Below are 16022 nucleotides of genomic sequence, written 5' to 3'. Positions count from 1 at the left end.
AAAAAAAAAAAAAAAAAAAAAAAAAAAAAAAAAAAAAAAGGAGAGAACTGCCCATAAATGGCAGCACAAAGGAGCTGCAGATAAAGGACATACCTGGTCTACTGTATAAAAAGGAAAACTGAGGTACACCACCACATGAATTTAATAACTGAACAGTAAAATAATTTCCCTTAAACCCTTAAAAGGTAAAAGCCATTAAAGCCTGTCCTGCCTATAAAAATACACAGGAAAGTATGGGGGTAATTCCTCTGTTTTGCCTGCAATCAGCAAAAATATTCATAAAAGGAAGGGATATTTTAAGCAATAATCTGCCACCCCAAAAAGAGTAGAAACATGTTGTTTTTGTCTTACCAAAAAAAAAAAAAAAAAAAAAATGAAGAGCAACCCAAAATACCATGGATCTACTGTCAAAACAAAAATTGTGTTTTGTGTTTTATGTTTTGTCTTGTGTTGTTTGTCTTGTTGCTAACATTATTGTGTATTAAAAACTCCTGCATTAGGCCAAAAAAAATTAATAAGCATTTTAACAGTATTTACAAAAACCAATGTTGCAGAAGGGTAAAGGTCAAGGAATGCCAGTCTGTTAACAGAAATGCATCCTCAGGTAGCAAAAAAACCATATTAAAAGGAATTAGTTTTGAGGCAAGAATCAAAATAGTCTCATTCACAAGCAGACAATTCGAGAGTTAAAAAGACCACAGGCAGTTAAGGAAATCCAGAAAGTGTTGGGACTCCTTAATTACTGTAGGCATATATGCCGGAGTACTCAGAAATGGTGGAACCGATCAAGAAACTTACCAGAGGGGGAAAACCTGCAAATGAGTCAGTAATATGGGGCACGGAACAAGAGGAGGCATTCATAAAAGTAAAGCAATTTCTAGCCTCCGCCCCCAGCTTGGGCTTACCCGATATGGGAAAGCCATTCTACCTTCACTGTAATCACAACAAGACTCAATATGCTGCAGTGCTGACACAGCTTCACGGCTGACAGTGCCCGGTGGCATACATGTCTACCTTAAGACCCCCAGTATCACAAGGGCTACCGGAGTGTGTGGTTCCTTTGGATTGTGCAACCTGGGCTGTAAAAGCCTGCGAGACATACATCCTCACGGGCACGCTGGTATTGCACACCCCACACAAGCTCATTGACTTCCTTAATACCGGAGAGCTGAAATCCATAACAGATGCCCACAGGAGTCAGTGGGAGTCAACACTGTTCCTGCAAAACCCCAATTTCTCCATAGTGAGGGACAAAGGAATAAATGTAGCTGAATACCTGAACATAGATGGAGAGGTACACGAATGTCTCATAGATAGGGGAGAGGAAGTGTGGAAAAGAGTTAAGGAAGAGCCATTAAGAGAATTCAGACATAATTTTGTATGTAGATGAGTCAAGAAAGTATGAAAATTGAGTGCCATATACAGGATGGGCAGTGGTAGTTAGTAATGGAACGATAATAGTGTCAAGTCAGCTAGATGGTTCAAAATCATCTCAAGGAGCAGAGCTGACAGCCCTCACTGAAGCTCTAAGAACGGGGGAGGGCAAAAGGCTCACGGTGAACACAGACAGCAGATACGCATTCGAAGTAGTGCATGACTACATGAACGTGTGGTCATGCAGGGGTTTTATAACAACAACCAGCATACCCATTAATAATATAAATGCAGTTAAAAAACTACCAAAAGCTCTCAAACTACCATCAAAACTGGCAGTAAACAAAATAAAAGCACATCATAAAGTCTCAAGCAAGAAACAAAAGGGAAACTTTTTTAAGTTGAGCAGATAAACAAGCTAAACAGGCTGCACAGGCAAACCCTGTCAGGGTTTGTGGTACTGCAAAGGCTAAGAAGGAGGTACATTTAAAAAAAAACTATATGCAACCATAACCCCAGAAAAAAAAAACACGTTAGAAGGACAAGGCTCTGTGTATAAAACTCACCTCCGTCAGGGGGAAGGAGCTGGTAGCTCTTGAGTGCATACGGGCTCTGCTGCTCCATGCCATCCACTCCCCAACTCACCTGGAATGGAGGCAAATGAGACCTGCCCCAAAGCACTGGTGGTTGCCCACCATGGAAAAAAAATGCCTTACAATTTCTTAAAAGATGTGTAACATGTGCACAAGTAAATGTGGGTAAAAAAAAAAAAGAAAGTACCCCTGAACCATCAACCATGGCCAGAAGGACCATGGCAGAATCTGCAAATTAATTTTACTGGGCCCTGCCACAAAGCAAGGGATGTAAATACATTTTGGTAATTGTTGACACTTTCACCCAATGGGTAGAGGCATTCTCCACTAAAACCTGTATTGCCACAACAGTGGCTCGTATCCTAGCAGAGGAAATAATATCCAGATGGGGTCTGCTGCTGTCAATAGACTTAGAATCATAGAAGATCAGGGTTGAAAGGGACCTCAGGAGGTCATCTAGTCCAACCCCCTGCTCAAAGCAGGACCAATCCCCAGACAGATTTTTACCCCAGATCCCTAAGTGGCCCCCTCAAGGATTGAACTCACAATCCTGGGTTTAGCAGGCCAATGCTCAAACCACTGAACTATCCCTCCACCCTGGACCAAAAAACTCACTTTATGGGGTGTATAATAAAAAAGGCATGTAAGACATTAAAAATAAAGTAAAGGTTCCACATACAGTACCACCCTGAAAGCTCAGGAATGGTGGAAAGAATAAATAGGACAATAAAAGCAGCCTTAACAAAAGCAGTTCTGGACATAGGACACGGATGGGCATGCATGTTGCCTGCTGTGCTCTATCAAATCAGGCTGCTTCAGCTAACACCCTTTAAACTAATGACAGGAAAAGCAATAAGAATGCCTAGTAATGCAGTCCTGCCTGCAAAAAGGTCAGGGACCTTTACAGACAGGTTGCAAAATTACATTAAGGTATTGGACAATAAATTAAAAGATCTATACAACCAAGTAAAAAAAAAATCAAGCCCAGCTGAATAATAACAGCAGTCTAAACAAACCTGCATTTAAAGTTTCTAGGAGGGGAAAGACCCTATTTGGATACAGACTGGCTAACCTAGTGAAGAGGGCTTTAAACTAGGTTTGACGGGGACAGGTGAGCAAAGCCCGCAGGTAAGTGGGGAACATGGAGACCTGGGAGATGGGTTGGAAATAGGACGGCGCGTGGGCCATAATGACAGAGAAGGGAGGGTCAGGGCAAAACAGGGAGGCAGGATCAAATCAGTATCTTAGATGCCTATATACAAATGCGAGAAGTATGGGTAATAAGCAGGAAGAACTGGAAGTGCTAATAAATAAATACAACTATGACATTGTTGGCATCACCGAAACTTGGTGGGATAATACACGTGATTGGAATGTTGGAATGGATGGGTACAGCTTTCTCAGGAAGGATAGACAGGGGGAAAAGGGAGGAGGTGTTGCCTTACATATTAATAATGTACACACTTGGACTGAGGTGGAGATGAACATAGGAGACGGAAGTGTTGAGAGTCTCTGGGTTAGGCTAAAAGGGGTAATGAACAAGGGTGATGTCATGCTAGGAGTCTACTACAGGCCACCTAACCAGGTGGAAGAGGTGGGATGAGGCTTTTTTTAAACAACTAACAAAATCATCCAAAGCCCAAGATTTGGTGGTGATGGGGGACTTCAACTATCCAGATATATGTTGGGAAAATAACACAGCGAGGTACAGACTATCCAATAAGTTCTTGGACTGCATTGCAGACAACTTTTTATTTCAGAAGGTTGAAAAAGCTACTGGGGGGAAGCTGTTCTAGACTTGATTTTAACAAACAGGGAGTAACTGGTTGAGAATTTGAAAGTGGAAGACAGCTTGGGTGAAAGTGATCATGAAATCATAGAGTTCACAATTCTAAGGAAGGGTAGAAGGGAGTACAGCAAAATAGAGACAATGGATTTCAGGAAGGCGGATTTTGGTAAGCTCAGAGAGCTGATAGGTAAGGTCCCATGGGAATCAAGACTGAGGGGAAAAACAACTGAGGAGAGTTGGCAGTATTTCAAAGGGACACTATTAAGGGCCCAAAAGCAAGCTATTCCGCTGGGTAGGAAAGATAGAAAATGTGGCAAATGACCAGCTTGGATTAACCACGAGATCTTGCATGATCTAAAAAATAAAAAGGAGTCATATAAAAAATGGAAACTAGGACAAATTACAAAGGATGAATATAGGCAAACAACACAGGAATGCAGGGGCAAGATTCGAAAGGCAAAGGCACAAAATGAGCACAAACTAGCTACAGGAATAAAGGGAAACAAGAAGACTTTTTACCAATACATTAGAAGCAAGAGGAAGACCAAGGACAGGGTAGGCCCACTGCTCAGTGAGCAGGGAGAAACAGTAACAGGAAAATTGGAAATGGCAGAGATGCTCAATGACTTCTTTGTTTCGGTCTTCACCGAGAAGTCTGAAGGAATGCCTAACACAGTGAATGCTAATGGGAAGGGGGTAGATTTGGAAGATAAAATAAAAAAAAGAACAAGTTAAAAATCACTTAGAAAAGTTAGATGCCTGCAAGTCACCAGGGCCTGATGAAATACATCCTAGAATACTCAAGGAGCTAATAGAGGAGGTATCTGAGCCTCTAGCTATTATCTTTGGAAAACCATGGGAGACAGGAGAGATTCCAGAAGACTGGAAAAGGGCAAATATAGTGCCTATCTATAAAAAGGGAAATAAAAACAACCCAGGAAACTACAGACCAGTTAGTTTTACTTCTGTGCCAAGGAAGATAATGGAGCAAGTAATTAAGGAAATCATCTGCAAACACTTGGAAGGTGATAAGGTGATAGGGAATAGCCAGAATGGATTTGTAAAGAACAAATCATGTCAAACCAATCTGATAGCTTTCTTTGATAGGATAACCAGTCTTGTGGATAAGGGAGCAGCAGTGGATGTGGTACATCTAGACTTTAGTAAGGCATTTGATATGGTCTCGCATGATATTCTTATCAATAAACTAGGCAAATACAATTTAGATGGGGCTACTATAAGGTGGGTGCATAACTGGCTGGATAACCGTACTCAGAGAGTAGTTATTAATGGTTCCCAATCCTGCTGGAAAGGTATAACAAGTGGGGTTCCGCAGGGGTCTGTTTTGGGACCGGCTGTTCAATATCTTCCTCAACAACTTAGATATTGGCATAGAAAGTATGCTTATTAAGTTTGCAGTCTGGGAGGGATTGCAACTGCTTTGGAGGACAGGGTCATAATTCAAAATTATCTGGACAAATTGGAGAAATGGTCTGAGGTAAATAGGATGAAGTTTAATAAAGACAAATGCAAAGTGTTCCACTCAGGAAGGAACAATTAGTTTCACACATACAGAATGGGAAGAGACTGTCTAGGAAGGAGTACGGCAGAAAGGGATCTAGGGGTTATAGTGGACCACAAGCTAAATATGAGTCAACAGTGTGATGCTGTTTCAAAAAAAGCAAACATGATTCTGGGATGCATTAACAGGTGTGTTGTGAGCAAAACATGAGAAGTCATTCTTCCGCTCTACTCTGCGCTGGTTAGGCCTCAATTGGAGTATTGTGTCCAGTTCTGGGCACCACATTTCAAGAAAGATGTGGAGAAATTGGAGAGGGTCCAGAGAAGAGCAACAAGAATGATTAAAGGTCTAGAGAACATGACCTATGAAGGAAGGCTGAAAGAATTGGGTTTGTTTAATTTGGAAAAGAGAAGACTGAGAGGGGACATGATAGCAGTTTTCAGGTATCTAAACGGGTGTTATAAGGAGGAGGGAGAAAACTTGTTTATCTTAGGCCTGGTCTACACTAACACCCCAATTCGATCTAAGGTACGTGTCAAGGCTGTATCCCCACTTTGAACTTTAGGGTACAAATGTAGGGGCCTGCATGAAAACTTCTAAGCTTATCTACCAGCTTAGCTCTGGTCCGCTGCCACCATCTCAAGAATTCCCTCCCTGGGAAGCCTTGAGAAACCTTTCACCAATTCCCTGGTGAACACAGATCCAAACCCCCTTGGATCTTAAAACAAGGAGAAATTAACCATTCCCCCTCCTTCCTCCCACCCTCCTTTCACCAACTCCTGGTGAATACAGATCCAAACCCCCTTGGATCTTAAAACAAGGAGAAATCAATCTGGTTCTTAAAAAAGAAGGCTTTTAATTAAAGAAAAAGGTAAAAATCATCTCTGTAAAATCAGTATGGAAAGTAACTTTACAGGGTAATCAAACTTAAAGAGCTCAGAGGACCCCCCTCTGTCTTAGGTTCAAAGTACAGCAAACAAAGATAACCACTCTGGTAAAAGGTACATTTACAAGTTGAGAAAACAAAGTAAATCTAAGACGCCTTGCCTGGCTTTTTACTTACAAGTTTGAAATAGGAGAGACTTGTTTAGAAAGATGGGGAGAACCTGGATTGATGTCTGGTCCCTCTCAGTCCCCAGAGCGAACCACCCCTTAACAAAGGACACAAAACAAAAGCCTTTCCCCCCCCAAGATTTGAAAGTATCTTGTCCCCTTATTGGTCCTTAAGGTCAGGTGTCAGCCAGGTTACCCGAGCTTCTTAACCCTTTACAGGTAAAAGGATTTGGAGTCTCTGTACACAGAAGAGCTGTTACCCTTCCCTTTATAGTTATGACAGTATGCAACTTCAGCTACGTGAATAACGTAGATGAAGTCGACATACCTTAGTTAGAACTTACCGCGGTTCAGACGCGGTCCACACGCGGCAGGCAGGCTCCCCGTCGACTCCGCGGTACTCCTCTCGCCGAGCTGTAGTATCGCAGTCGACGGCGAGCACTTCCGGGATCGATTTATCGCGTCCAGACCAGACGCGATAAATCGAACCCGGAAGTTCGATTTCCAGCCGTCGAACTAGCGGGTAAGTATAGACCAGCCCTTAGCCTCTAAGGATAGAACAAGAAGCAATGGGCTTAAACTGCAGCAAGGGAGGTTTAAGTTGGACATTAGGAAAAAGTTCCTAACTTTCAGGGTGGTTAAACACTGGAATAAACTGCCTAGAGAGGTTGTGGAATCTCCATCTGTGGAGATATTTAAGAGTAGGTTAGATAAATGTTTATCAGGGATGGTCTAGACAGTATTTAGTCCTGCCATGAGGGCAGGGGACTGGACTCGATGACCTCTCGAGGTCCCTTCCAGCCCTAGAATCTATGAATCTATAAAGTTGGGGTCTGGTAATGTGTCGTATTTATCCAAAGGTTAAAGGAATTCTGAAAACAAGGTGGCAAGGCCCCATGCAAGTACTTTTGACTACTAACACATGTGCAAAGGTTGAGGGGGAAATGAAAACATTTTGAAGGCACCAAAATCAGTTAAAACTGTTTAAACCAGCACATGCCAATACTAACACTGTCTCCACAGGTGAACAGAAAGAAGGACTTAAGGGTGACCATGAGGAGATTCCTGCTGTGGCTCCTGCTGCCCCTGTGGTGCATGATGAAGGATGCAAGTAGTGTGCCATGTGAAAGGGAGGATTGAATACTAATAGGGCCAGTCAACTGATCCTAGACAGCTTAATGGATCTGTCAAACTCTGTAGCCACCTCATTAAATATAACAAAATACCTGGGTCAAGAATTCACCAGCCTGTTAATAAACGGTACCAAAATAAAGGAATTGGTGGAAAGTTGTTGGAGAGTAGGGCAAGCATTATTGGCCATCACCACACAGGGAATTGTAACTGATCTCCTGGATGGCCGGTTCCACCCGGCCCTTATGGAAGTGGTGGGACCCCATTTCCCCAATATCCTTCCATGTGAATGGCGACACAGAGAATCAATGAGAGTCCAATGACCAGTTTGGACAGGTCACAGCACAATCTTTAGTCTCCTAGTGCCTCTGGAAATCCCTCACTCACAACGAGCTAAAATGGTGACCTCCCTGCCAGTATGGAGGAAGGGTCATGTTACTAAAATTGAAGGCATTGCATATTCCGAGGTCGCTGGGAAAGCGTTGTACCCTAGTGTATGTTGCACCCACTCTGATAAGGAAATTCTATGTACATGCCCATATAATATTCTAACAAATCTGTCTAGGTTCGAGGTGGCCGTCACTGAGAAACTGGTGCACATGGAGCTGGTCCAGATGAATGGTACCTACTGGTGTGTGACTGCCCCAAACCACTCCATCGAGTTAAATGGAAAGCCCTGCCCCTTGACACATCCATCTGTGTGCATGATGGTCCCCCGAAGGGCAACCTTGACTGTTGATGGGACATGGCTCCACCGTACTCCGCCAATGACGGGTAACCTAACATGGGATCCGGAATGGCACTACGGCAGTAAGTATCTAGAGGAGGGTCTTCTAGCCCTGCAGACGAAGATCGAGGAGTTGGTGGCCGAGGCCCAGAGACACAATGGGGAAGGCCGTCTGAGGTACACTCGGATAGGGGAGACAGTGGACCAGGCCGGTGTTAAGTACTCTGAGGTGCGGAATCAGGCAGTGGAGGTTAAATCAATCCCCTGGGCATGTATCTGGGTGCTATTCTGCCAAATTATGTGGGGAGTGTCCATCCTGACATTCCTGACAATGTTAATACTTTACTGGAGACTCCAAAGTAAGCTAAAAAAGTCCCTTTTCATGGACACAGGCTTTTATCTCTTAGTGCCTTATTCTCAACTTTTAAAGTTGTATTTTCTTTTTCTTTTATGTTGAGTATATCCAATATAACTATTACTGCTTTGTCTGTTTTGTCACCTTTCTGGTCATTCCACCATTTAACCAATTCCTCCTCTAGTCTGGCTGCAGCATAGTTTTCTTTTTTAACTGCTGCCTGCTGAGTTTGTATGTGTTCATACTCTAAATATTCCCGAGGGCTGACTTTCGCCTCCCTCTTTGATGCCATGGCTTTTAATCACCCTGGCTGCTGACCGTATTGGGAATGATGCAGCTGTGAATAAGACTAATGCAGACCTAGGATGCATCAGGTGAGATATTTCTAGTAGAGATGGGGAAGTGTTATTGCCATTATACAAGGCACTGGTGAGACCTCATCTGTTCTAGTCTCCCATGTTTAAGAAAGTCTCCCATGTGTGCTGTTCTAGTCTCCCGTGTTTAAGAAAGATTAATTGGAACTGGAACAGGTGCGGAGAAAGGCTACTAGAATTATCGGAGGAATGGAAAACATTCGTCATGAGAGGAAACTCAAGGAGCTTGGCTTGTTTAGCCTAACCAAAGGCTGAGGGGAGATATGCTTGCTCTCTATAAATACATCAAAGGGATAAATACCAGGGAAGGAGAGGAGTATTTAAGGTAAGTGCCAGTGTCCACACAAGAACAAATGGATACAAACTCAACATCAACAAGTTTAGGCTTGAAATTAGATGAAGGATTCTAACCATCAAAGGAGTGACATTCTGAAACAGCATTCCAAAGGGCACAATAGGGACAAAAAGCCTAACTGACTTAAAGATTGAGCTTGATAAATTTACAGAGGAGTTGGTATGTTGAGACTGCCTACAGTGGCATGTGGCCCATTGGCAACTGCTAGTAGCAAAAGTCCCGAAGTGGCTGAATATAGGGCACTAGATGGGGAGGGCTCTCACTTACTACAGAGAAATCTTTCCCATATGTCTGGTTGGTAGTTGTTGCTGGCATGCTTAGGGTTCAACTGATTGCTATAGTTGGGGCCAGGAAGGAATTTTTCCCCAGTTCAGATTGACAGAGACACTGGTTTTTTTGCCTTCCTCTGCATCCTGGGGCACAGATGGTTTAAACTACAGTAAATGGTAGATTCTCTGTAACTTGAAGTCTTTAAATCATGATTTGAGGAGTTCAGTAACTCAGCCAGAGGTTATGGGTCTATTATAGGAGGTGGTGGGTGAGGTTCTGTGGCCTGCCGTGTGCAGGAGGTCATGCTAGATGATCATGATAATCCTTTTTGTCCGCAAAGTCTATGAGTCTATAGGGAATAAAGATAGAGAAAGGATTATGAGTAAGTAATATTAAAAATACACTTTTAAAGCTAAAACTTAATTTCAGCAAATTACAATCTTGATCTAATCAGATTTCTCACCTATTTTCAGTTCCCAGTGACTTCAACCCCCTTTGCTGAAGGATCCACTTTTATCAGCTGTAAAAAAATCCTGGCCTCTTGTATCTGCCCAGTAATGGATAACTATGGGGTTCTCTCCCCTTTTTTATAGTCCCAGTAAACCTTTGAAATGCATTCTTTGAAAAGTAATCCCAGACTAAGCTCCTTTTCTCTGTTGGGTGTGGACACTATACTGTCTGGTGTAGACTCCATGCTCTCTTCTCTACAGCTCGTTATTTTTACAATGCAAATGATTTTTTTCCTGCAAACTCTGATACAAATGAATAGTCCGTTAAATTTGGCAACATCTGGATTGAGATGTTGGGCTCTTTCTTTTGTCTGGAGAAAACCTGTTTATCAACTCCCCCAGACCTTTAAATCACATATTAATCACATATTTTCAGCATATATCTATAAAGTCCTTTGTGGGTTTACTGTACATATATATGCAAACATATTAATGATCAGTGGGTTATGTTTTCAGTGATACATTACATGCCATCTTTGGGATATATATCATGACAACTGTGTGTTAAGTGTAGTGTGTATGTCAAAAAGTTGCTGACACAAAGTGGTGAACCCCCAGTGGTTCTCTGTCATAACAGGATCCAAAGGTTGGGGTCCTGGATCCTAGCTTTATGTCTGGAGCTACCTACTACCCATTCTGTTCCTCTGTAGGTCCCGAGGACCATAGTGGGGATAAGTAAGGAGTACTTGTACTCTTCAGCTCTATTAGAGCCAGAGAGTTGCTTCATTCATTTGTTCCCTTCAATATGCATTTGCAGAGTAACAGAACACCCATGCCTATGTGGAGTTCAGGCTTTTAATTTATTTTAATGGCTTTGTTGACTCGTACTCAGCAACTAGTTATGAAAATGCTCTATAATTGCCTAGATTTTTTTGATAAAACCCATTTAAAACAGTAATTCATACAAACATAATATGTCAATATTTTAAATTATGTTACATTGTATTTAGCTTTACTGCCATACCCTTTATACCATATCCATGCAGCAGGCAGAATTATAGATAGATAGATATGAAGTGGGAACTGGACTGGGACTCAGAAGACCTGTGTTCTGTTCCTGGTTCTGCCACTGACCTTGTATGAGTCACTTCCCCTCTCTGTGCCTCTGTTTCCCCTCCAACTATTTTGGCCTTTAAAACTAACAAATTTATTAAACAAAGGCAGAGTTATCTGTAGTTAGTGAATTGAACTGATTCTTACTGGTCACCATGGGTATGTCTACACTGCAGTTAGACACCTGTGGCTGACCTGTGCAAACGGACTCAGGCTCCCGGGGCTTGGGCTAAGCGGCTGTTGAATTGCAGTGTAGACGTTTGTGCTTGGGCTGCAGCCTGGCTCTAGGACCCTGCAAGATGAGAGGGACCTAGAGCTTAAGCTGCAGCCCAAGCCCAGAATCTACATTGCAATTCAACAGTCCTGCAGCCCGAACCTTGCCAGCTCAAGTCAGTTGGCACAGGCCAGCCGCAGATTTTTATTTACAATGTAGACATACCCCATGTCCTTAAAGATTTTACACCTAGTAGATTGGTCCTCCCAGACCTTTGTTTTTATTTATAGACTGGAAAAGGAAAACAAACTTTCCTGTTTTTGTTTTGTTTTGTTTTTCAATTTCCAGTTGCTTTTTCAAGTTTGAATGAAGTGGTCATGGAACTGAATAACTGAAAAAAATGAAGAAAATATTTTCGATGCACCTGCAGAACAGGCTACTGCTGTCAGGAGATAGTTTAGCACTTCAACAAACTATTTCCAGGTGTTTCATGATGCCTTCCACCAGTTCAGTGGTTTGACTTTCTTTAAAATTTTGTCAATAAATATATACCTCTTAAATGTTGTATTTTTATTTAATTTAAACACACTTCATATGTGCAGACCTACCTACATTAGTCTGACAGTCTCGTACAACTGCTAGTTTTGGATTTTACAGTCAGTCTCATAATGCTAAAACAAATATTGTTGTATAATTCTAAACTAATAGTAGAAGGCTGTAACTGAATTTTGCCATGTTTTCAGCAAATTATAAATGACACATGAGAAGTTAATCTGTGCCTGTAGTTTAATGCATGAGAAAGGAGTGATGAATCTAAGTAAGGTATATGTCTCACAGGATGCAATTAGATAAAACAGACATAGTGTTCTTCTAATCCTGTAAGGAGCAATATGCTTACTTATCTGAGTCCACTCTGACTGCCAATTACTTTAATGCATGAGCTCCCTAAGGCAGAAGAATGGCTTTGCCATATCTCAGTGTCTTAACTCAAGATTGCATTTACTGAGATTCTTGCTGTTTCATCTCAATCTCTTTAGTACTTTTTTAATGTACTATTTATTAATTTTCCAAAGATCAGTTCAGTAATGCATATAAAGGACACAATATATTTTTAGGAATCACTAAGAAGCATATAGAGAAATTCCAATAATGTAAACCTAATACACACAAACCTAATGGTGGAAATTGTCAAAGGTACAATGGAAGTTAGGCATGTTATTGCCATTTTGTGCCTTTGAGAAACTTCCCCAATGTGCTTTGAACTCTGAGATCAGCACCAGACTTCTTACATTATGGAAACGACATACGGTACTTAAAAAACTGAGGCCGACTTTTAAAGTTATTTAGGTGTTTCTGCACACAGCATCACAACACCTACCTGATTTAGGAAACTAGATTTTATGTTCAACAGGGTTTAGGCACCTGGGAGCCAAAATCCCATTGAGAGTTGATGGGATGTAGGTCTCTGAGTGCCTAAATCCCTTTTGAAAATGAAATGTAGGCTCCTAAATTAGTCAGGTTTGCAATGCTCATCACAGCAACACCGAAATACCTTTAAAAACCTGGGTCTGAGACAAAAGCTTGACTAAACTTTGTTCCTCAATGACCATTCAAAGAAATAAAGATGAAAAGAAGAGCAAATCCCAATTTATTTAAAAGCAAACAGCTTTATAAGCAGCTATGATGTCCAGGGATGTTATTTCCAAGATGTAATTGCATGGGAATCTGCACCTTTCAATTTTGCCAAAATTACTTTTTTCCCACTTTTTGAAGGACATACATATGAAGACTATTAAAGTAAAAATCCACAATGCATGGAAAACTCATTATAAATAAGTCAAAATAATATTTTCCAGAGCAAATGTAATTCCCTCATGATAGTCATAAACATCAACAATATTGATGCATCTATTGTTAACCTCTGCTGAGGTCATATCTTAGCTATAGATGTCATGCCATCTGGCAAATGCAGGAACAACCTGCAAGATAGCTTTGAATCCTTACCGCACTGGAGTCAATGGGAATTTTGCCATTGACTTTAATGGAACCAAAATTTCACCTAGCGTGTTGAAAAGGGAAACCATGGATAGGTTATAGCATAAGTGTTTTATTAAACAGTGGGCATATGCATAAATCACCAATTTCATCAAAACAATGGAGTTAATGGTGTATGATTTCCATGTGGACTCCTCAGATCTTCAGGGGAGTCCACATATGGTGTGGGAATCATCTCTGCTTGTAACAGTGGGCTTCATCCACAGCCCACTAAAGTCAATGGGAATTTTTCTATTGACTTCAGTGGCCTCCTGGTCTATTTTCATCATCATAGTACAGGTCTGTCGCATCATACGCACATTTAACATGCGCAAATTCAGCTTTACGCGGTCGGCAAAAACAAAAAACAAAAAAAAGAGAGAAAAATAACAATTTAAATACTGTTCCTGTAGTGCGGGCGATTCCGCCCGCCATTACACTCAATGTAATTTTGACTATATGCGGTTTTCGCTTTACGTGCTGACCGCGGAACGTAACCCCAGCGTAAGATGAGACAGACCTGTATCTTACTTTTGTTTCAGGCTAAGCTGGCAAAAGTAAAGATATAAACATAAACATTAACAAGGATTTCTTTTCTTACAAGGAAGTGGGTGTGAGTGTTATTTATTGACTGCTATTAGTGACAAACACAGACAAGGACATAATGAATACAATGGCACATAGATGCTTACCACTCACTGAAAGTTAATGTGTTAGGCATCTGTGCCTTTGAAAATAGACCACATGATCTCTACCCACACACAGTGTAGTAGCAGACTATTGAGGAAAATTGTTTTTTTGTTTTGTTTTTTTTAATCTTTTAAATCTAAGAGGAATGTGAAAAAGGAAGAAGTGAGAAGCATACACACTTTCAGCAACTTCACTCAGATTGGGTTCACAGATTTAACTTTTCTTCCCACTCTGACACTTTAGGTTGGGACATTGGGGCAGCCTAACAAACCTCGTCCATTCTCTCTATTTTTCCATTGTGTACATTTGTTTGCATAATATAGTGGAGCAGCAGGGCACAGTAATTACGGCAATCAGTCTCTGAACACATTAATCTGCACTAAACTGCAGGGAATAAATGATGCAGAAAGGAACGGAACAGAGGAATATTTCTTTTGTTTATGGTAAATCTCATACCAAGTTTAAATCACGCAAGGCCAACCTGTCATTTATTTCATCGTTGCCTAGCTATAAGGAATTAAAATACCTGGTAAAATATTTGATTTGAAGAGGCTTATAAAGCATTTAGTTTATGTGAGCTAATGAACATGCTATTGTAAGCAATAACAAAGACTCCTTTTTGTTTACTCTTATGACAAATAATTCTTGTTAATCATCATCGTATACTTCCAGTAGAGTGTAACTAATGGTTTTCAATAGCACATGGGCAAATTTACTTATTTTCATTTCCTCTTTCCTTTCATTCCGTTCTTCCTCTTCATAATTGCACTCTGACTCCAGTTTCCTTTCCTTTCTTCTGGAGCATCTCATCTATGATGTACTTACATCTAATGATATGGAATGTGAGAGTCTTAATATTTTCCTTTTCTATAAAGCTAACTGTCACATTACTTGTGTAGGACTAACTCTCTTCATGAGATTAGATGATACAGTACTACAATGAGAACATATATGCTAATTCCTATTGTAAGCATTGGCATGCCCTGTGTGAACTAGATGGTTCTGAAAGTCTGTACAGTCTCACACTGAGGTGGGTGCTTCTGCAGTTTCTAATAATTTGGAAAGTCTTTTTTTTTCCTTTTTCTTTTTTACTATCTCTAGTGCTGTGTGTTCTTTCCTGACAAAATTGACTTTTAGGTACTTACTAAACATTATCTGACATTCAGGTTGCTAGAATATTATTATTATAATATTATTATTATACTATTAATATACTATTATTGTAAACCATTGCTTTTTGTATTGGCAATTCTAGTGTAAACAACCAGAGTGATTGTTTATCTGTGTGATAAGGAACTTATTTCAAAGCTCCTTTGATGTCTATATGTGTCCTACTTGGACAAGTGCTAAACTTAGCACTTATACAAGATAGCTATTATAAAAAATACTGCATAGACATTATTCAAGTGTAGCACAGTAATTTTGCCCCTGTTACTTCTGTTCTACTGGGTATTTCTTAATATTTTATCAATAACTGCTCTAGAATCTATCTATAGTTAGATCTGTAAACAATGCAAACTACAAAGGAGTTGTGACAAATGGTAAAATAATATTATGGTTTGTATCTAGAGATCTCAATACTAATCAGAAATTACAGTCACAAAAGAAATAATATTGATTAGTCACATGTATGTACTGTGGCACTTGTATAAGAAGTGTTTTACAAATGAGAATATACAAAAGCACTGAAATGCTGCCTCATGAGTAAAAAGTCATCAGCCAAATTGCACACTTCCCAACAAAAAGGAAAAAACCTTCCAGTAGTGTCAAGGGATATTTAGGGTGGGATCAGTGTTCAGTGTTGACTGACCACTTCCACTGAAGTAAATGGTAAAACTACCCTAGACTTCAATAGGAGGAAAGGTAGGCCAAGGCTGAGCATTTGGGAATACCCCATCCGTAATGTTATGCACAGCAGACTGGACCTCTGGCTGTGTGTGTGTGTGTGTGTGTGTGTGTGTGTGTGTGTGTGTGTGTGT

The sequence above is a fragment of the Terrapene carolina genome, unplaced genomic scaffold, assembly GCF_002925995.2.
Source record: "Terrapene carolina triunguis isolate 2854851 unplaced genomic scaffold, T_m_triunguis-2.0 Scaffold23, whole genome shotgun sequence".
Lineage (NCBI taxonomy): Eukaryota > Metazoa > Chordata > Testudines > Emydidae > Terrapene > Terrapene triunguis.
The sequence above is the reverse complement of the archived record's forward strand: the minus strand, read 5'-3'. Positions refer to the sequence as shown.